The 24123-nt window shown below is 39.9% G+C and overlaps 1 long non-coding RNA gene across 6 annotated transcripts in view; it reads left to right on the forward strand.

Moving 5' to 3' along the window:
* LOC127064733 (uncharacterized) overlaps nt 1-24123 on the forward strand; it is a 220390-nt gene that overhangs the window by 187992 nt on the left and 8275 nt on the right. Inside the window, exons 7-9 of one of the 6 annotated variants that reach the window (XR_007781808.1) lie at nt 10854-10966; nt 12196-12384; nt 12901-13325. The exons of 2 other annotated variants lie outside the window; for them this stretch is intronic. This is a non-coding gene — a long non-coding RNA (uncharacterized LOC127064733). Of the gene's footprint in view, nt 1-6597; nt 6868-9077; nt 9478-10853; nt 10967-12195; nt 12385-12900; nt 13326-24123 lie in introns of those variants that run through there. 3 more of the 6 variants (XR_007781804.1, XR_007781806.1, XR_007781805.1) reach the window with 3 other exon arrangements.

Here is a 24123-nt window from a genome sequence, read left to right on the forward strand (position 1 = left end):
CTTCGATTGCTCTATAATTTTACATTATCAGAGGAAATAGATTTATACTTTCAATAATGATAACAGAATTATTATAAATTGTTTCTTTATTAATTATAAATCGCTCGTAATAACGATTCGGCTATTTAACAATAAAAAGATCAAGAGAAAACCTAGAGAGTTTTAATTTAGCCGGAGGCCATCTCGGAGGCGGTCGCGATACAGTTCGGTTTATCCTCTCGAAAGAAAAGATAACGAACCGTACATTTTGGCAGAAGTGATAGAAACGGGAGGAGACAATCGTTGAAACCGTTTTGCCAATCGCGAGCAGGCTGGGTATTCGTGCTGGAATAAGAAGGCGAAAGAGAGGTAAAAAGAGAGAGAGTGAGAGAAAGAGAGGGAAAGAGGGAGAAGGAGTTAGCCCGAGGGTATCCGAAGGTATCACGAAAGGTCGCTCTCACACGAGGATCCTCTTGGAAGCTGCCGAAGGCAAGTTCGATCCAGTAGGAACGAGAGAACGACACCTTGATTCGAGACTTTTCATCCTGACAGTTCTCAACGACGAACACGCTTCTTTGTGTAAGCAGAGTTAAAGAGAAGTTTGCGACTCGAGGCAATAGAGGCCCCCAGGAGAAAGAGGGATAGGAGGTTTCGAATTTCGAACCTGGACGTTTCGTTCGTCCTTCCTATCGAGAATCGCTTTTCTCCGGAGAATCGAAACCACCGCTTCGCAATGCGGTTCAAGTTATCGCTTAGAGAAGAAAAGCACGTCAGTCCGAACTTTTCTGCCTTCGAAAGCTTTTCATTGGAGATGCGCTCGTCGCTTGTCCGTGCTTTATGTAGGTAAGTAAGTACGTTAGTCGAATCAACGGGAAATAGGATTCTTATTTCTTTTCTTTTTTCTTTTTATTTTTCTTCTTTTTTTTTCATTCGTATTCGACAGCACCGACTACGTCGTCTCTACGACTCATTCCTTTTTCTTTTCTTCTTTTTCGTCTTCTCTTCCTTTTCTTACCACTTAACTCTTGCTACTGTAAACGTATGAAAAATGGTTCATAAAAGTTAGTATAGAAATCGAATTCTAACGATGTGAAGTCCATGAAATTCGTTTTTTGGGTAAACTCTTACATATGTAATATTCTCGAATATTGCTTGTTGTATTTTTAAACCGACATGGCTAATTTTCACTTTCTCGGAAATGAAAAAGGACAACATTAGAAATACTTGAAGGAATATTTTACGAATTGGACGCGGTAGGCGTTAAAGGGTTAAGTCCCATTGTATTCTTACTAACGCAAGAAGCGAGATCGACGGAGATATTGCCACTAACTACAGGCTACGGAGCAGCCGGCACGAACGAAGGTCGGATAACGCGCGATACCCGCAGCTCTTCAATTAACAGAACTAGCAATTATACGTTATTTAAACGAGTTCTCTCCGCTCGGAAGCGACGCTTCTGCAGTCCGTCGGTTCTTTGATTTCACGCTGAGTTATACCGAGCGAGTACTTGCACGAGACGCAAACTTTTTCCAACTAAAACAGGATCGGCGTGTTACCCATAACTTTCCTGTGTACAGAAAATGTTGAAGTACGTTATTTTAAAAAGAAACAATGTCGAACATTGTCGTTTACTTCTTAATCGAAACATAGAAAGATATAGGCTTACTAATTATTTTTTTCCTTCGACTATAAATTAGAATCCTCGGATGACAAGAAATATTCTCTCTTTCTCTCTCTTAAGTCTCTTGAAAGATATCGTGTCCTTCGAAATATGCATTGTTGATTAATTTCGAAATAAGAATATTAATACGCATTGGGAACGTTATCAATTAAAATAATCGATTAGTCCAAATAATCTCTCTTTAGTAAATCTCTCATCGAGATCATTGATATTAAGATCAAGCGTTTGCAAAGGAAACGTTTACTCAAACTGTTTCTACAATCCTTCCGACAATGGATTAAAAGTTTAGCGGAGATTATAATGAGCCTCGGGGAGTATTGCATCTGACGACAAAAGCGAATTATTTATCGTAGGATCGCGCGAGCACGAGAAAGAGAAAGAGAGAAACGAATAGTCTCGTATTATCTTTCGAAGACAGGGTTGAAAGACGGTAACGGAAACGCGTTGACGATGAGAGAGTCAAGGACACGACAGCAGAGAAAGACTAAGAGAGAAAGAGAGAAAGAGAGACGAAGGTGGTAAGGGTAGTTCCGTGCGAAATCTTGGGTAACTCTTCTACCCCGACGATTCCCGTGGCGCTTCAATTAACAGGGCTGGCAATTATCTGTTATTTAAATGAGGCTCGGGCGCGGAGGCGCGTCTGTCTTTGTACCCGGATGTCGTAGCAGACTGTTGGCGGAGAGAAGAGAGACCGACGACGAGAGGGTAAAATCCTGATACCTTGCAAGCACCACTAAGAGTCGAGGTGCGGGGCTGTTATGATGGGGGTGAGGTAAGAGAGAGAAGAACTCTATGCAATCGTCTACCCTTTCCAGTTATTCTGTTCTTCATCGTCTTTCTTCTTCTCTTTCTTCTCTTCTGTTTCGACTCGTTTGTTCTTTCTGTTTCTCTCTCTCCCACTCTCTCTCTCTCTTTCTCTGTCTCTCTTGTCTCGGACGTTCACCACAACGATATCCACCAACGACAATTTCTCTATCTATCTTTCTCTTGTTATTCTCGCGAGACAGAGAGTTGACAGCATTCGCTTGCAGCAGCAGTTTCCAAATGTATGAATTTTTAATAAAATCATCCATGCCAGACACCACGGATCAACGTCGCACGATTATTACTCGCATTGTATTATCTACGAGTATTATCGACATTTGTGTGATAGAAGATCGTATCGTCCCTCTTTGCTCGAACAAAATTTCCTCCGTGATGATTTTTCTTAAGAATATAAAGGAACAATAGTAATAGTAATAATAATAATTCCAGATGGTAAAAATGGTGTCAACGATCGCGCCTTTGTCGAAACGTACGACGTTGGGTTCTCGGAATGGAAAAAAAGCAAGTGCGGCTAGCGAAGGACTTTTAAAGGGGCGTAGTACGATGCGCAAGAGGGCGAAAAGCGTGGAAAGGGAGAAAGGTTGAATGCAAGTAGAGAGAGGAAAAAAAGAGCGGAGTAATAGAGAACGCATTGTCGAAAACTTAGCATCCACGTTCGTCCCATATGGCATCGAAATGACCCACGGGGGACGAAAGCTGCTGCGTTCGTCGAACGAGCATGGTATCGATCGAGGGTTGCTTTTCTACTCCTCTCTCTCTCTCTCTCTCTCTCTCTCTTTCTCTCTCTCCCTTTCTCTCTCTCTCTCTCTCTCTCTCTCTCTCTCTCTCTCTCTTTCTCTAACCCTACGGTATACCCTCGCGTAACCTTCGTACGGCGCTTCGTATTGTATACTCCACAACGACGGTGCACTCTTGCTTCTCAATACGCTCATCGAGATACCAGAGTGGCGTCGTTGTTGTTTCATAGGACAAGTTGTGACGTTCAAGCGGACCAGAGAAAAAAGACGAAAAAAACGAAACGACAGATTTCTAGCCCAGTGAAAATCCGAGTGGTAAAATTGATACCGTACTGCATCACGTTCTCAAACGAATCGATGTTCTTTTTTCACTTTATTTCTTTTTTTAGTTTTATTCAATTTAGAGAGATAGGTAAATTGATAGATACTATTACAGTTTTCGTTGAAATCATAAAGCAGGATAAAAGATGATAACAATCTCATAGATAGAATAACGGAACGATATATAGGAAGTTATACTCTTATTTTCGAAGAGAATCCTTGTCAATATCTACGTCATGAAATAGCCATGAACTAAAATATAGCATAACTTGGCGACACATCGTCATCAAAGAGCAATTCGAAGTTTCTTTCATCCACAAGCTGAGACTTTATTTAGGAAGCGATATCTTGCGAGGAATCAAAGCAATCCGATAGAGGAAAAGAAAAGTTTGTGATAGTTCGCTCGATGTAATCTAAAAGATCAAATCTTGCTGAGTTCTCATGAATCTCTGGAAAAAAAAGAAAAGAGAAGAGAGAACTTACGAGAGTACTCACAAAAGTATTTCCAACTGTGATTATTTATTCTGTGTCGCAGTACAATGATCTATAATTAGACTTATCAGTTCGTACCTTCACGAAGAAAGAACCAATTAAGACCGAATATCGACAATTAAGACATGTTCTTTTCGTTTGATATGTTTTCCTCGGCGTAGAAGTAATGGCCGGGCAGTAAATTTCGATTGAAAACGAAAGACTCGAAGGTAGTTTCAATTACTTTGAACGTCACTGGGTGAACCCGAGATCGGGGTCACGTCAGTCAAGCGATTTTCCGTTTCCTGCTTTCGTCGTAGTCTTTACCGTTGTCGCAGCCTCCGACGAGTATACGAAAACTTAGCTCTCCTTTTGCCATTTTTCTTCACCACTCGTCACCGATCGCCTTATCTACAACAGTTCTAGCGTGCAACCAGGGTGATACCGTAAAATTGAAGAGAGTGTAATTCGAGCTTCGCCCGGACTCGATTTGTAACGACGACGAGCCGTTCTCGAAGCAGATCCGATAGACAGACACAACCTACAGACCACACTCACACATGTACGCACACAGAGATAAATGTAGATACACGAACACGCAAGGAAGGAAATGCTGTCGTTTTACCGGAAGCTATCTGCACGGACCACCGACACCAGTCACGTCGGTGACGTTCAACCGCGTTTTAACCTTATTTTCTGTCGATCCTCCCGATTGCCAATCACCGTTGCTACAGGAGATAGTAATTACGTCTTTCCGTAAGAGTTCATTCGGAAGCTGGAATTACTGGTGACCGAGACGAACGATTAATCGACACGACCAACGAACGACTTACCTATACATATAATACACAAGCAAGTACCTACGTATATATAATACATGTATGTACGTATCTACATAGCATTCATTCCTTTTTGTCACGACAAGTTATCCTCGTTACACCATAGCTCATTATTTATGTCTTTAAGTGTCATACTTTACAAGTATACTTTGTCTCTATTAATCTTCAAACGCGTTATCCTTGATCTGATCTCGTATCATCGACAAAGATAGTCATGATCATGTCCTTTTCTATAAAATCTGCGAAAGTAGAAATCTCTAAAAGATGCGAAGTGTTGTTAAAAATTCTTATTGCCAAATAGAATAATAAAAAAGGGATGCTGTAAATCGCAAAATAGTTTTATTCGTTGAAACTTTATCGACTAGGAACAGTTTGCAAGATTCCTTTTTCGTTCGTGGAACAATAAACTTAGTTGTGCAAGAGGAACGACGTCCCCTTAACAATGAATTCATGAAAAGAGCTCGTTGCGCGTTAAGTAGCCGCCATTTGGCAATATAAACGGTAACGCGTAAGCGCAAAAACGTTATTTTTTTTTGTGCCCAAGCTCAAGCGCGCGGGCGTCACTTTTCTCTTTCACGGAGCATCTAATTAACGACGTCGCGGAACAAGCGCGCATAATGAAAGCACCGAGTACTCGTCGGCCGCGCGAACCCCTCCTGAATGGTCGTTTACGCCTCGCCCGTTCGCGCAATTAGCGTACGCATTTCAATGGGTCGGCTTAGATTCGTCTTCGTCGTCTTCTCAACGATCCTTGCTAGGAAAACCGAGAAGACGGATTTATCATGACCTGAAAACCATCACGCTCGCTTTTTACCAAGATAAAGGATTTTTGCTATAAACTATAGCTATTACACATTAAAAATCGTTTCAAGAAATTACGATTTAAGAAACTTAAGTCCCTTGTTCTTTTCCATTTCAAGATATTTATTAATCGTATCGAATAAAATGTTATGAATAAAGAAAGTATAAGTCGTGGTTTCTTTCTCACATATCGTGGTGAGAGTAGTAACTAAGTATATCTAAATATTAGAACATAACAATATCTACGGTTTAGTTAACAAATAGAGTTTATCACACGTTCTATAAATATTGCATTTAATATTTATTATGTGTTCTTTGTTATTACTTGATAAGACAATAACTCTCTAATATGACTATAGTTATTATTCAGAAAACAAGCACGTGGCATTTACAATTCAGACTTTTAAATATCTTTAAAGAATTCTGATTGAATTTATTTTTCTTTTTCGAAAAATATCAGAGAAAAAATTTCTCAAAAAAGCGATAAATGTACGGGAAAGGATATATTCTTCTCGGGTAATTTTCTCGTAGACCAAAAAGCATCCACCATCTTCGTAACATCCTCCTTCATCCCATCCTCCTCTTTCTCCTTTTACTCAGAGTCTCGTCATTCGAGTTGGTTATACGACGGCCAGGTCTGTGCGCCCGGTATCAAAGGAATTGTAAAATAGGCCAAGAACCGGCTCGTACGAGCACAAGCAGCCTCCGTACTACTGTGGTACGCGCGAGGCTCCGATGTATTATTCATACGACACTGCCAACGTTCGTGGGGCCGTTCTCCACCTTCTTCTTCTTCTTCTTCTTCTTTTTCTTCTTCTCCTCCTTCTCTTTTCCCTTCATCCCACGGTCCCTTCGTAAGCCCTTCTGTCTCCACCCGCTATCGCCTCGAATTCTCTTCTTCACTCATCCTTTCTATCTCTCTTTCTCTTTTTCTTTAATACAGATCGTTCGTCCTCTTACCGGTTTAACGAGGAGTCACCTCTCCTTCAGGATCCCAAAGTGCTAAGTGGTTGGCGCTTTACGAAAAGATCCAAAGTGAGTCGCCGATTATTTGGACTCGGCGCGTAATGACGCGAGAAGAAGGTCGAATAATTAATCTCGAGAGAAGGGAAAGAAGAAGAAGTAAGGGCCAGCTTCCTCGAACAGGGAACGAAGGATAAGGACGAAGGAAAATGAGCAGAGAGTCGCCAACTCGATATCGAAGAGGGAAAAAGTCGGTATCTTTCTTCTCTCTCACTCTCTCTCTCTCTCTCTCTCTCTTTCTTCTTCTCTCTATACTTTTTTCCTTCGCTCCTTGCTTTTGTTCGCTTTTTTGTACTTCCTATTTTTTCTCATTCTTCTTTTGATCTCAGAACTTACCACCATCCTAGAGTAAATCGTCGGAAAGAAGAAAAAGAGAATATTGACAATCCTTTAGTCGCTACTTAGCAGTATTTTTTTTTTTTGAATCAGTAAACCGCACGTCACTCTTCCGTCGGTGTCTACGAAAAAGCAAACATGATTATTTTTCGTTTACACGACAAATCATTTCTCCTTTTACATATGTAGATCTTTTGTCTAACGTTTTGTAACTTTAATTAATTTCCTAAGAATTTAAAGACTCTTTGTAATCTCTGTCCTTGACATTTCATTTCAAGTATACGATGGGAAACTTTGTTTTAGCAATATTCTGAAAGAAATTATGAAATTACGAAACTGAGATTATGTGCTTAAGATTAGTTCGTATTATTTAAACCGATTTACAATGTTGACGAAAAAAAATATCACTAGTCTGATTTTAAAGGGAATTTCAATCCCCAAATAGGAAATCGTGCCATCCGAAAGACCAATCCGACGCGGTTGAACGATCCTTTGAGAGGTATGGGTTGGTTTCGTACTCGTAAAGCAGATACCAATACATTCCTCCTTACCACCCTCGTCCACCTCGGTGTACCCAATAACCGCCGTAGCTTCTCTGTCGTCCTCTAACTTTCTGTATCTGGATTTCTCTCGATCAATGGACCTACCGCGTGTACTTGCCTTCAATCGGTCGTTTGAGAAACGTCACGGCTCCTTTTCCTGCGGAATCGAGTTGCCACCGGTACTTAGATCTCGATTTATCCTTCAAAGGGAGATCGCCTAGCCTATGAACCGCGGAAGTATGTTTCTCAATTTGCTTTTCTTGTATCGTAACAATCGTAGCTAATATAAATGCAATATTCACATAATGTAATTCCCAGAACGATATGAAAATCATATTATTAATTAAAGGATCATATATGCTGTTATTGCATATGTCTGTAGGTACATAACGATATTCAGTTCATTACGGGTCAAAAATTTATCGTAGGTCATGAATATTACTCGTGAAGAGAATAAAAAAGGCATCGTTATACCTCCCCAAGGACATTGCAGGCGTGATAAGGAGAGTACTATTGGAGAAGTACAGTTGGCTCGAGCGCAATAACTTTGCACTGGACATGCACAGGCATCGAATCGCTTGAATACTTTCACCATGGGGTGACTGGTTTATCAGCATTTCCAATGGGATTTTTCAAGCGTCCTTCGTATTGAGGGGTAGGGGTTCGTCGCATCTCGCAACAGTAGTGCCGATCAAAGGGCAAAATCCCCTCCTTCTTCGGGAATCCTTCGTAAAGTCCACTGGGAGGAAATCTCCCTGTTTATCGGCACCCAATCTGCAGAGTCATTGAAGTGTGGACCTTATTCCCTTGTGTCCGTATATCGTTTTTTCTCCTTTCTCTCTTTTTTTTTTTCTTTTTAAGACGTAATAAGATTAAAATTAGTGTACGCAAGACGGAATGCTTTTTTTCCTAGCTGAAAGCCTCTGAAAGAAATTGCATTGGACTGATCGTTTGATGTAACATTTCTTGTCCCCCTACTGTGGCTGAATGGGAATTCAATATGAATTATTTGCTAGATATATGTTTGTCGTCTACTGTATCTATGTGGTTGATTGATTTCAATCCATTTCGAGCTATTACGAATGACGGAAAATGTCTTTCATAACCGAAATCTTCTCATTTACCACATGGTAGTAAGAATTCACGTAAGAAATTAACCGATTAATTATTAAATGTCTTCGGATATAAAAACGGAAATGATTTAAATGTAATATACATTAAATTTTGAAACGTTCCATTTCATAAGTTTTATATAAACGCGAATTCATAAATGACAGAATATTTTATTATTCCATAAAGAATGCTTCTGGAAAGCTAATTTATTGATTTTTTTACTCGCCTGGTGAGCACTAGATACAAGTCGTTAAAGTTCGCCTTTAACTTTCTCCGACATTCAGCATACTTAACTTTTCTTTCTTTTATTTTTATTAAAAAAGAAAGAAAGTTTTCAAACCATTTGCGGCTGCTGTAGAGGATCGGCTGGCGTTATTTATTTTGCATAGATCTCTTTGCATTTTCTTAGAATGGAAGGATCCAGTGTGGAACGGGGACTGGATACGATCGCTCTTGCTAGAGATTTATTCAAGAAACTACTCCATGCACTTCTTTCAAGTGCGTATTGGATAAGGGCGTAGTAGAGGAAGGCGATATGAGCGCAGGATTGGGAAAAGATCGACATCCATCACTCTGTTAGCCGAGATAAGAGCCCAGCTTCTGTTCAGGATGAGCCTGTCGAACGTACCCAAGCCTCCACTTAAGAAAATACAATTGGATGGTTGAAATAAATTTTCATGCACTTCTCTACGAGTTTTTTCACTTGACCCTTCTCTTTTTCTCACTACCCACCTTCGCCTCGTTGGTTACTCGCGGTATTTGTTTTCTGTGGCGTAGACCGACGTACATGGTCTTATAAATCAGAAGCAGCGAACAACCAGTATCGTTCCGATAAAACCAAAACGAATACTTCTTGCGATTGCAACTACCACCATCTGTATCTACACACTCCGGCAACTATAGATAATTAAATTATACATTTCTTTTATCTATCGAGGAATTAAATTACTTGTTACTCGTTCGTATTGACAGATAAAACAGGTTTAACTGGTCGACGGAGAGATCGCGACAAAAATGTTTGTCGAGTATCGATCAGTCCATTTGTACTGTATTTTTACAGAAAAAAAAAAGATAAGAAAACCCGGAGATAAAAAAGATTGAAAAGAGAAAGAGTATATCTAAAATCTATCGAGTTTCCAAATAGTTCTTGTATGCAAACAAAAGAAAATTAGTATAAGTTCGCGGAACATGCTCGCGAGCGCTTGCGCCACTACCACTTGGATAGTTCAGTGAAATGATTTTGCATACAAATTACTGTCACGCTATTACGAAGGCAATAATATAGGGGTTCACAGGGAAAGGAAAGAGGAGCAAGCTAGAGAGAGAGAGCCACACCCGAGGTGTATTACCGAGTACGTCGTTTTGGTGGAAGTAAATTGAATCTCATTGGCCCGGTACCCCCGACCGACGAACCAACCAACCAACCAACCAACCGACCGACCGCCTCTAGATCGGATGCGCTTTAGACAAAGAAGGATGGTAGTCCGTACAATTTGCATATTTACAGAAGACGATCTCTCCCTCCGAAATAAAGCGAAGTTGACTTGGTCCTGTTTTATTCTGTAGACGGATGCCATCCCATTCCTCGCTCTTAAATACGTTTCGAGATGGGCTTTGTGACCTTTAATTCGACCGAGCTATCACGATGTGACTTTATACTTTCTTCCATGGAAAAGAGATTTCTTTCTCTTTCTCTCTCTCTCTCTCTCTCTTTCTCTCTTTCTCTCTCTTTTTCTCTTTTTCTCTTTGTATCTTCCTTGTACATTTGCGATTATATTGCGAGTATTCGAATTAAACCGTTTCGCCGACTTTCGTGCTAATTAACTTGCCATCCTTAAAGAGCTCCAAGATATATTATAATATAAATCTCTTTCTCGTTTTTTTCTTTCTCTTTCCTTGAGCGGATCATCGCGTGCAAAGTGAATCCTTTAAGGTGACGTGAGTGATGCCGGGACTATACGAGATAAATTCTAATCTCGATCGTCTTACAAAGTGTCGGACTATACGTTTTTATCCTCATCGATCATCCGCAGAGCGTCGAATATAAGATTGCTTTAGATCGAAAGACCGCATCAAGCCATCGAGACACTTAATTGCAAAAGCATTGGCCTCAAAATCAGTGTGCGGTCAGGCGTTCTTACTTGCGAGTGTTAGCCAGGCAATAAAGTCACGCAATCTCTTCCAGGCTGACAGCACGGGACAATGGGAAGATCCAAGCAGGGTGCCGACTAGTGACTGGTCCATCGGAGTCCCGAATAATGTATTTGATTTCGGTTTTCAAAGGACGTCAGCCGATATGTACGTATAGAACACGCGTGTGTTCTCTATCTCTTTCTCTCGATACGTAAACGGGGCCACGTGTCTAGTTTAAACAGAAAGGGAGAACGAGGGTAGAGAGAGAGAGAGAGGGGGAGAGAGAGAGAGAGAGAGAGAGATAGACAGAAGAGAGTGGCGCATGGTTCAACCCCCTTGCACGAAACGTTGCACTACCGTCTCGACCACTGTTGGCAACCACCGTTTGGATTCAACGCTGCGATCCTGAGCCGAGAGTGCGCTGAACCGTAAGGTATTGTCGTCGGCGTTGGGGCTCGGCACCCCTCGTTGCTTTCCTAAACCACCTCCGCGCAAATCCAACCCATCCACCCCCTTGCCACTTTCTCTTGCTGCTTCTCTGCCACCTCTTCGTTCTCCTCCTCTTCCTTTTCCTCGTTCCAACACCCTCGTCTGTGCCCTTTATCCATCCTCTTCTGTCTCGCTATCTCGTGCTTCTCTCCCTACGGATTCTACAAACCAGACTCCGGATTATTTCTAACAGCACAGTTTTCGAACAGCCCATTAAAAGCCGGCTTGTTGGGACGATAAACGCCGATTCGGAGCTTCAATCTCACCCTTCTTTATTTGTTTCTCTGTTTCTCTCTCTCTCTCTCTCTCTCTCTCTCTCTCTCTCTCGTTTTCGCTCTGTTCGCTGTTATCTTCTTTATCCACCCACCTTTGTTCATATACACTGTAGAATCTTCTTTTTCACTCCTATCTCTTTCAAAATGTTGTACGACTGTTTCGAAATGCGATTTATGAATCAAGGTAAATTATTTGAGAGAGAATCGAAAAGTGTGTCTACATTAGAAGAGCTCATTTACAACTAATGTTCTTGACAATAAAATAACCTTGCTTCGAAATATTCTAACGATAAGAAATAGTTATTATTTTTTTCACTTACAACGTAAAACTTTTGTTTACTTACTCGTTAGTACGCTTAACATTGCGAGTATGAAAGGAGGTCAACCAAATACACAGAGTACTAAACTGTATCTTTGGAAATCCTATATAAACATGACTGACATCGTAAGTTAGTCTCAGTCCGATCGTCTTTAGAGTCGGAGCTCGTTAGATCAACGTTTCCATTTCGGATTGCATGTAATCATTTAAAAGCGTAACACACGTAGAGTTTAATCAAAGATACCGTAATTAGGATATTAATTTGTCCTAACGTTTCCCATTTGACATTTGCACGAATTTCTTCTGAAAAGGATGGTAGCTTCGAAGGAAGAAGTCCGCCTTGGATAAACGAGAACTTTTGTTTGAGAAGTTGGAATCTGTATAACGCTCGCAATTCATCCTATTCCTTCGAGATATCTATATAACTGGCGAATGAAAGAAAAGAGCGATGAATAAGGAACGAAGCTTGGATACGGCTTCTCTTGGATTGTAATCGAAAGGTAAGACATCCTCAAAGAAGCATACAGACGACTTTGGGCTTCTTCGATAAAGTTTCGCATAGTCGATTTGATGGAGCAAATAATTAGATATATCGCTACTCCTATTCGCTTTAGAAAGTATCATCGTAAGGTAGTATACTTAAGAAAACTCATTTCCTGTTTCTCTATTCAATTACTTATTTCATTAGTATATTAACAAGCGCGCCGACATCATGTTGTAAAAATTAATACTATACAATATAAAAGAAAGTATTCGTATGAGCGGCTAAATCGGAAAAAAGAAAACCATAAATATTTTGAAGAAAGAGTAAACTTTCTCGAACTATCTCAATCTCCGTTCTCTCTTTTTCTCATTTTCTTTTTTCCTTTCTTTTTTGGACTCACCCTCTTCACTGTCCGTTATCTTTTTTTTTCTTTTTTCTTCTCCTACCTCGTCTCTTTCTCTCTCTCTCTCTCTCTCTCTCTCTCTCTCTCTCTCTCTCTCTCTCTCTCTCTCTCTCAGTCTATAAATTTCAGCAATTTCAGGAGTGCTCCTGGCTTCTCTTCTCCATGGCGGTGGAGGGAATAATAACGTGACGACGGAGAGCCCAATTGTCCCCTAATGCCGCGAAGTTTCTATTCAGAACATCTTTTTGTGCGTTACTACCGGCGGACGTGGGAGTGAAAGTCATATCTTGCAGCAGCGGGTGGAAGGGCAAGCTCGCAATTCAAGCGAGCAACGTGGGAGGGTTGCCAACTCTGCTATATGATAATGGAGTCGCGATGGTACGCCTACTACTTGATGTGTCTCTCTATCTTTCTCTCTTTCTCTCCCTCTCTCTCTCTCCCTCTTCTCTCTCTTCCCCCCCCCCTCTCTCTCTCTTTCTACATGTATGCGTGCACGCCTTTCTGTTTATCTTTTACGCGTATACATATCTTTATATTTGTATACATTGACCTCTACATCGTCCTTTTATCCGAGCACGGTAGATACCTTTAATTGTTATTATTATTTGTTACTACATCGAAAATTCTTAATCTACGCGTATGAAATATACAACGTAAATTATTAATTGTTTATATTAAACGTATGTTTAACTAATAGGAGACAAACAGCAGAAAAAAAAAGGTTTTATTAAGTCAAGATGTAAACTCAGTACTCTTCGTAGATTAATGAAAATTGTTCAAGTTATAGGCGTTACTACACGTTGATAAATGTGTTTGACTAACCCAATGAGCTTTTCAGACCTCACGGACAAAAGCTTTTGAAATACGCGGGGCATAAATACTGAAAGGAGGACAGGAACTTTCGGAGCTTAAAACTCCCGACTAGACCTCGGACGGAGTTTCAAGTTTTAATACTATACAAATACACGTACACTCCAGATATCAATGAAGGCGAAAGGTAGAGAGCTGGCACTTCGAATTCCCGAGGGGTTTTCAATGCTACAACGACAACGGCTTAACATCGAAATTCTTGCGCGGTCCTGTTTTCCTTTCGAACACTCAGCTACATTATCGTTAATTCGCTATTCGAAAACTTTTCCTTCAAATTCGCTTCCACCGAAGTAGCTTATAACCGTCTCGATATTCATCCCATAAAGAAAACTTGTACGATTTCAATGCCTCTCGATAAAGGACTTTAAGACTACTTATTAGAAAGAATATTAAAGTCGAAATTCTTTGACATCTCCTTTAACGAGGACAATAATGATTCTTTGTATACTTTCTCTTTATCTCGACGTTTACAATACTTAACAGTTTTCGTCTTTTCCAGATCAAAAGCGATATATTTTAGAATCGATTTTCACGATTTAAGCCGTAAGATTTATCGTTGGAATTATTTAACATAAGTACAGTCGTTCCGACGATTTTCCCTTCGCAAAGACTACGTTCGACGTGCCTACCCATTCCGCGAGAGGGCTGATCTTGGCTCATAAATATCGGAAAATAGCCGTCCCTTTAATGTACTGCCCACTTCCGAAAACCATAATGGCAGATCCTTCAGTAGAAATATGATAAGAAAAATGCAGAAGGGTGAGCAGCGACTGTTCTCTGGTGGGAATATAATATGTAATGTTACACCGTTGGATACGAAGGACGATACTTTAGCTTCTTTCTTAGAAAAGGAGGGAAAAGTTGGGAGGAAAGAAGAATGGCAAATTCTTGCGAGTTGTGAGATGAACGAAGAGACGTAAGAGGAAGTCCCAGAAGAAAAATGGTATACCTGAAAAAGAGAAAGTATAGTGACGTTGTAGTTTCGTGTTTACGGATTCTGAAAGATTCGATAATCTAACTTAACCAGATAACTTTTTACAAATTGTATTTTTATAGAAATTGTGCGACGAAGATCACGCACTTATTTTTTTTTAAATAGATTGACGTTAAATTTTTTTTTATTAATATAACGAATTTAACAACACTTTCAATTATTCTAAACGTAAGCGATTTATATTCTAAATGCAAAGAACGTTTATAATTCTTGTCCAACTATATCGAGACGTAACTTTGATCGTTTTTACAATCACCGTTTTGTTCCATTCAAACTAAAACGTTTCGTTCGGCTGTTATTAATTCTTTAACGAAACGTTCAACATTCTTCCTGCTCGTATCGTGCTTAAGTTAATTTCGTTTAGAAATTAATTCATTTCACAAGTTCGTTTGTGAAAACAACGTGAGCGAAATGAATTAAGCATGCCTATTCCTTCTTTCTCTCTCTCCCTCTCTCGTGCTCTCTCTCACTTGCTCTATCTCTTTGTTTCCCAATGTATATCGGAAATTTAATGGGTCATTGGAATTTCTGACCTAATTGGACCGTTTCGAATGGTTAAGCATTGGAAAAACGTGATTTTACGGTAATCGAGAGAACATTACGAGAGCGTTCAGCATATCTCGATAATCCAATGACCACGTTCTGTTTTTCGGATTATGTCACCATCGATAACGCAATATATATACTTAATTCTATTTAATGAAACGTCGAAGTGATTTTACTTAATACTTAAGAAAATAGCTCGAGATATCATAAATTTTGATAATTTGGAGTTTGGTCTGAAGTTAAGAAATTTGATGTCTACCGTATCATTACTATTATTAATAATATTAATTATTAGACATATAACTGGCTTTTAATAATTTCAATTTTGTTCAATATATAGATGCCTTAAGTAAAATTCAATGTTTCAAAAACTTTACATCATCGAGTTTTGATATGGAATAAATGGAATAATTCACGAAAGCGAGACGTTAGAAGTTTTGAGAAAGCGGAGAGAGAAAGAGAGAGAGAGAGAGAGAGAGAGAGAGAGAGAGAGAGAGAACCACTGAACTTTCGAGACACGCGTGACAAGCCGTTTATCCATTCAATATCTACATTTTCTGAAGCGGAGAAATTGCAAAGTCTATAAAATATCCTTGCAGTTTCCTGGAAAATACTCGATACTAGCAGGCAAGCAGGTAGGCAGGCAGGCAGGCGGACAGGCAAGCAGGCAGGTCAAATGGATCGATGCCAGACTCTGAACATCCTTCACTGCATTTCAAATCCACGAATGACGCTCTCAGACGAAATCCAGCTAAGATCGTTTACGGTAGACAACGATCCGGTTGCGGTCTCCGTTTAGGACTACGATTGAGAACTATTTGTTCGTGTGCCAAAACTTCATATAAATAGTAAATTTAAACGAGTTCAATAAACTGTAGATACGTGTTTAGCAAACGTAGGTAAATATTTGTAATAAATAACTAGAGACATTTACAGAACCCTTTTTACGTCGCACGTTCTTGCAATATCATGACCAGTTTCCAAAGAATATCAGCGGTCGCGTGTAGTTTTGAAAGAGTCACAAAGAACAGAAACATAAAAGAGTAAAGGCAACTTTTCTTATCACGTATCTTGGCAAAGTTTCGCGATAAAAAGACGGAACAAGTTGTGTTGCGTTTCCTTGGCCGAAAACGCGTAAAAGAGTGTAGTAAGGTAAAAGGTCAAATCGCGTGTCGCTTTGAAATGTATTCTCAATCAGGAAGAGAAGGTGTTGTAAAAGAGAACAAGAAGAAAGAAGAGAAAGAGAAAAAGATTATATGTGTGTATGTATGTATATATATATATACATTATATATGTGTATACACATATATGTTGAAGGTGCGATTTCGAAGTCGATACCCTTGAGGTTTTCTTCTCGTTCTCGTTCAGAGGAGTATTCGTTCGATTCTCCGTGCATCCCTAGGGGCTATGTAACGCGCGAGCGACGTCGAGGAGCTCTACTGGTAGCTGCTGGTAGAGAGGGGTTGAAAAAGAACGATTGGGAAGACGAAGAGGGGTAGAGAAAGACGAAGGCGGTTGTGGTACTCGCGCAAGAGTAACTGCTAGTAACAATGTTTTCTCACCCTTTTGCGTTTTAGCGGGAGAAACGAGGCCTGGAGCGTGCTCCCTCCTTCTCCTACCCTCTGAGCGAACCTCGAGCAGGCTCCGAGCCAGCGTTTCGCCACCTACCAGCCGTACGACCCCACGCCGAGCAGAGAGCTCGGTTATACACCCTCCGCAATCAATTTCGTCAATACCGCTTGTTGCGGAGGGGTGCTACGGCTGTCTCGCCCGCGGCTGCCACCCTCTCACCCACCTACCACTACCACTTCATCCCCCTTGTCGTTCTCTAGAAGGGTCTGTTGATAGATTTTTACGTTCGACCCGCCGCAACCATAAAGTCACTGAGCTCTCTACCACTCTCGCCCACTTTTCCAATCTCTACCTTCCTCTTTTTTCTCTTTTTCTTTCTGTCTCTCTCTCTCTCTCTCTCTCTCTCTCTCTCTCTCTCTCTCTCTGTTACTCTCCGTCACTATTTCCGTTTCTTCTTCTTCTTTCTCTTCGCATCCATACCACTTTCTCTCGTAGTGCCACTTTGTGCTTCGATGATAGGCAGACGATAAAGTCAACGCTTCAAAGGAGACAAGTATCTGAAGAGTCCTTCCTCTTAAATCTTTTTGATCGCACTTAACACGTTCGGTTTAGCAACTCTTTTTTGTGGATTTTCTTATTTTATAGCACGGAATCAAATTGATATTATATATCTACCTTTCGAATGATAATCTTTTCGTTCACTGAGAATGAGAAACGGAAACGATTTACTCGTCCTAATATGCCCAGCCGAATCTATAAATATTATTTCGGATGATCGTAGGGCGATCTCAAGGGTTGTCAGGACCAACCATCAGGATCTCAAGATATAATGTTTTTCGGTAAAATAACAACCCTCTGGGCATTTCTGACCCTAACATTTCATTCTTCCAACTCACGAAACTTCGTCTACCCTTCTCCCATCTTCTACTCTTCGTTGTACATTTGCCGAGTCTTTCCCCTTCCTACCTACGCGTTTTCCTATCTAGATAATTGGAGTCCATGATTCTGTGCAAATATTACAGTAACAGAACCAAATAGTAACTTTGTAAGACGCAAGATACACAGAAAGGAGCTAACATTTTGTAAGATGTGCTGGTCCTTCGCATCTAGTTTCAAGCGGCGACTTATTTGTTATTGCAACAAATTATCCTGATTGATTCTATTTTTAATAAAAAAGAACAAATTTTTTGGACATTGTAAATGCTAGAAACAGGTTCCCATCATACCATCATGATTTTATATTATATGCGTCGATCCTTTCAAGAGAGAACTATTATTATTCTTGTCTTAAAAATAAAAAGAAGACAAACTTGCTCGGTCACGAATTGTTAAACTCGATTTAAAAGTCAAATTAATGTAAAATTGAAAGTTTACCTTAGTTAAATTCGTATTTGAATTTTTAGTTTTCAGGCTCGCGGTTACGAAATAAAATGCGGGACTCACGAGAAATATTTATACATATTTTAATCGTGCAAAAAATGCTTTCAGCACGAGAAACATTCGTTTTACCGCGGCGTAAAAACGAGATAATGCAATTTGATTTTATTTTCTGTCGCATTCGCATTGTGTATGATGTAGATACGTAGGTACGTACATTTACCCGAGAAACAGGAGTTATCGACAAAATTGAAAATTATAAAATCGTCATCGCGACGATGAATGGCGACGAAATATCGTAAAACAATCGTTGTTCGGCGATCGCGCAATATCCCTGTTGTTATTTTCGTTGTATTCGTATTTCGCTATCTCATAACGATACGATCGTGTACTCGGTATCTACAAAAAAAAGAAGAGCGAGCGAAGAGGACGCGTCATAAACTGCGCAGAAAAGTGCATCCCTCGTTTGGCCCGATTTAATTCCAATAGGTAGAATCAATTTCCGTATAATACTCAACGAACGAGATTCGAACGAAGTAACATTTGATTGTAAAACAGATGGAGAAGGAGAAAGTACATATCGTTTTATTACCTTATAACGATACCTCCGAGATTCGCATACTTTTATGGTAAACGATATATCGATTCTTGTATCGAAATTCGGAGCCGAAAAATAATAAAGGAAGGAAAAAAAATCAGATTGGGCAATCGATATAAGTGGCTTTCAAATCTATCCCTTTAAAACTCCAATAAAAACTCGAACGATCGGTACTCTCAAGCAAAGATTCGTTTATATGGAATTTCGGCTTAATAAAAACGTTTGCGTTTCTACGAGCGGTTTAATAAAGTTGTAATAGCTTTACTAAACGAAACGATGGAACAACGAGAGAAAATTTGATCTGTTAGACCATCGATTTCGATACTAACGACATCGCATTTAATCGTTTCCTTTTCCTTCTTTCGTTCCATATGTACGTATATATGTACATAGATACCGCATTTACTTTATATCACATATACTGTGCGCAAAAACATTATTTTACTCAATTTTATTCTTCGATTTTATGTTATAACTACAAATGAAGATTATAATAAGCTTAACAGAAAATGATTGAACAAGAATGTCGTTTAGTCCATCACACTTGTACAAGTACTTATATATCTTTTTATTTCGTTTTCGACGTGTGTATGTATTTATTTATGTATATATGTATGTACACACACACACATATATATACGTAAGTACTTCATACTTCTAGAACAGTATTATGAGTTTTTTGAAACGACCGGATATTTCAGAGGGAAAGTCTGTTCAATGGTTTCCGCTAGGTGGTCGATAAATTCGGAAATATCACGTCCGTGAAATAAAGAAAGAAGGGAATAAAGGAGAGAGAAAGAGAGAGTCGTCGAACAGTTATCGTCGTAAAGGGAGATAACGATATGGTTGGGAGAAGGAGCAACCGGCTGGTGTACTTTTATACAAAGAATCACGAATCATAATATCCAGGGCTTAAGTCTGTTCCTTCAAAGCACTTCTCTTGACGATCTTTTATCCCCTTTTCTCCAAATCCAGCCGACCCGCTCCTCCTCCTCTTCTCCTTCCTCATCCACGAGTTCCATCGGACCCTTTTTGTACTTTCGATATAAATATCGATTATCTCAGTTATCCGGATAATCCTTACAGATTGAAATTACCATTCGTAGGTCCCGACGTCCGGAGAAGTTTATCTGGACATGCGAGAGACATTTGGTATCGGTTTTCTCGGCGTTGCTTTTTCTTTTTCTTTTCCATCTTCTACTTCTTTTCTCATCTCTTTTCGACTACCAACTGCTTTCTCGACCTTGTTCGTTTCTCCTTGACTTCTCACTTTTTCTTTTATCCCTCTGTCTCTCCTCTCTCTCTCTCTCTCTCTCTTATGCGAGCGCGTTCCTTAATTGCTTGTAATGAGCGTAAAATTTCGCGGTGGCCGTCGGCCAAGCGAGCGAACTGGTTCTGTCCAAGACGAAATGGAAATGGCCACCGAGAGAAGATAGGCCCGTACGATAGTGTCGCCGAAAGCATTTGTCAGCGCTTTATTGGCCGTGTAAGAACTCGCGAAAACTCCTTAAGAACACCGGTTCTCTTTCTCTCTCTTCTTCTCTCTTTCTTTTTCTCTTAGTCTTCTGCATCTCGAAAGGTAGAAGATTCGTTTTAAAAGTCGCAGACCGAGCACATTTACCCGAATCATGCAGTGTGGTCGTACGTTTTGGGAAAAAAAAGAGAAGAAAAGGGAAAAAAAAAAGAAAGAGAAAAAAATTCGAAAGCATCCCAGAAAACGAGAAGAGCTCGAGTGGAAGGGTTTGCGCGTTAAAATAAATTCAAACGTTCGCTCGTGAAAGAGAAAAGGGAAAGGGATACGAGAGAAGAAAGAGAAAGAAAAGGAAGAAGAAAAAGAAACGTAGGAAAGCACTTTCAGCGACGCGTCGCGATAAAATTTTCAAATTTCGAGAGCGCTCTCAACTCTTTCGACTTTGAACGCGATATCGTGGAAACGTCGATTTTGAGAGACTCCGTACGTTAAAGTCACGCTCGATGGATATGATTGCGATGAGCGCAAACGATCGACATTAAAGAGAGTAAACGTTGAAGCTTCGATACGAGCTGTATCGTAAAGCGCGAGAAGGCGCATTTCTAAGGGTTTAACATACCACCGAAATGGTCGTCTTTCGGATAATATAGAAGAGAACGTATTATAATTTTTATTGCGAGCAGACGCATTTTATGACGAAACTCCTTTTTATCTTTGCTTCTTTGGACGAGCTGGAACATTAAATTACAATTTTGAGATTAAAACGATTTATTCAGATTATAGTATAACAACGACATAAAAATATAGACAAATTGCCGTATGATTTCTATAGAAAATGAATTTTTTTCAATTTATTCGCGATATAGAACATTTCGTACTGATTATTAAAAAGCGCTTGACCAGTTTTGTGTCATTAAATAATGGATGAAAATGTTAAACGTATGACCGGATTGGACTGGAAAAAATTAAAAAAGCCAGCAGATGTAACAGATTTTCATCACATAATTACACAATAGAGCGATTATAACAATCGGAGGAGAAAAAGAGAGAGTGATTATAAAAATTGACCTAAAAACAAGGATCTCCCAGGTCTCTCGAATATATATCTGGATATATCTCTGGATAATGCGAAAATCACAGGATAGTCACGGTATTGCGATTGCTCGCGGTTTCAAATGTGTAGATAGCAGAGATACCGATGCAGAGATGCACACGTGGGATCCATTACTTGATTGCCGTGCCTAAGTAATTATCCAGCACCGTTAGAAGACGCGAAAGACTGCGGTTCGACGTGTTCACCAAATAAAAATCATTTTGCCGTTCGATAGGATCGTGGCTCTCGCGAACTTCCTCCCTTTATCCCCACCTCATCTCACCGTACCAAGTTATTGGGTTATGACGTTATAGTCGCGCCAATGTTTGCACGTACGCGCGACCGTACAAACATGGGCCGCGTTGCGTACGCTTATATAATACATACGTAAGCTGCGTATGTACGTTCGATTGCCATTTATGGAATTAAATTTCATGGCTCTGTGGTCCGGCCACGTTATATGGATCGCGGGATTTTGTCGCGATAACAACGCACCGACTTTCGATACGTTCTGCATATTCATTCATTGATTTTGCACAAACGATTTACAGAGATAGGCAGGTTGAAAGATGTTTCACATATTTATTTATTTCGTTTAACAAGAATACTCGAAAATGATTCTTCGAAAGAGATTTTTATCATTTTGTAGATTTCTGCGTTATCTATCTTTGTTATATTTAGAGCATAATCTGCAGCATGGGTGCGACTCGGTTATCAGCAGGGAAAGGGTTTTACTAATTGTTTGGTTTAATTGCAATGGATGGAACACGGCTGACCGCGAGAGAATATCCGACGGTATGGTAAATCGTGGCGCATGGCTCGACAGGAAATTCCCACTCGTATATTATTTTCTTTCGCAATATGATGAAAGCGATTGCACAGCTAGCACAACTTCGATAGAAATCAATAGGAGACGTTCGGCTGGTGCGGCATCGTTAAATGATCGGCGCTTAGCTCTTGTTTTCCTTGAGTAAATAAGCTTTACAATATCGAGGAAAATGGGTCCGAGCAACGCCGTTGAATGTATACCTATGGAATCTGGATTTTACGGTTCGTTCCGTGTAAAGAAAGCGTCGGCATCGAATCGGTAGCAATAGCAGAAGCGAGAACGTATTTTACGCGTAGCCGCTTACGAACAAATAGCGATGGCTACGTACGAAATTAAATTTGACGCTTTGCGGATATTGAATCCACGGTTGTGGGATCGATTACAACTTCCAGCCATTTTGTTTTATCTTCGAATTTTCGAATGATGGCTCTTTCCAATCTTTCCATAAAAGATTTAAAGCACGTATATGCATTGTTAAATAATAATATAAGATAATAGATATTAACTCGAGATATGTCTGAAATAATTAGCAATGATTGACAATTCTTATGAAATAAAAACCAAGATAAGGAAAAAAACATGCGATAAAGACTCGGGTGAAGAATTCTTCATGAGGCACCATTTACATATATAATTTGTTTTATCTTGTACATCTATTTATTTTATCGTAATGTAATAAAATGCGAAGTGTTTTCAATTTACTTTGAAGACATCGTTCTTCGCTGTGTAATCAAGCATTTTGCCATTTTACAGCTTGTAGTTTAGAAAATGGATCGTGCTCGATTAAAAGGAAAGCGACTTTAGTTGATACTGGCACGTCCGATTTGACGAGGACAATAAGGATAGAGGAAGGTATTCCCTGGTCACCAATACTTTTAGTTCTCCAGTCGGCAATGTAGTTGAAAAGAAGTACGCAGATGTGTAGCTATCGCGTAATTAAATAAAAAGTTTATCGGTCGACGTGGCTTTCTGAAACTGATGCTGCCCGTCGACACAACCTACGATTTCTCTTGGGAATTCGAAGTAGTCGACGTTGCGTTCATAGAGGGGTTCTAACGTTCCGAACGAACCGTGTGAACCTCTTCTAACTAGACCTAATTGTTTTATTTTATTATATCGACGTAAGATGATCTGTGTCGACCAATGAATGTGATCGTAAGATGTTCTTTCGCAAATTTAATTCGATACAATTAAATTACGTTCATTTATTAGTTTCCTCTTTAAAAGAAATATTACTGAATAATGTAATAATCTGATAAGAGTACCATTTATTAATCTTAAGTGGAGAAGTGTGTCATATCGAAAAGAAGTCATTTTAAATGGTATAACATTAACTCGAGGAATAATCGAACAAATAATTTGTTTGTGATTAATTTAATTACTTAGTTTACAGCTCGTATTCCCGAGTTTTAGCTTGATTTCACGGAGAAAGTCTATTCGCAGACACTCCAGTCTAACGCGTATTCTCAAAGGATCGTAGTACGCTCGTCAAGCGTGACATTTCGACTCTTCCCAAATGCGAAGAGACTCGTACGTACCTTCCGGTTCATTGATCGCATCACGATCGAATCGTCGCGCCTTAGCAGAGCAAAAACTGAGCGCAAATTGTTTTATGGAACGGAAGAATTTGATGGAAATGTTAATACCGAACGGCAAGATCCACTTCGATTTTCCGCGGGGTCAGAACTCCTTGGGACGTAGAGAGAAAGATAGAAAACGAGAGAAAGAGAGAAGGAGATAAACTGTAGAAGAAAATGACCGAAGAATAGAACCGATGGACAGTAAATCGTCGTTGATGTCCCTTTCCTCCTCGAGAAATCTCTCGTATCTCCCGTTCGGTTGCACCCTAATCGACTCCCTAGCCCTACCGGAATTCGGTTCAATCCATTTCCGGGAGTAGTTTTCCTTGGTGCACCTGATCTTTCGACTCGCCCTCGGCTCCAAGTCAGTACGATCATTATTTAAACGCCGTTGAATCGTCGTTTAAGGATCGCCTGGAGT

The sequence above is a fragment of the Vespula vulgaris genome, chromosome 6 (genome assembly GCF_905475345.1).
Source record: "Vespula vulgaris chromosome 6, iyVesVulg1.1, whole genome shotgun sequence".
NCBI classification, from domain to species: domain Eukaryota; kingdom Metazoa; phylum Arthropoda; class Insecta; order Hymenoptera; family Vespidae; genus Vespula; species Vespula vulgaris.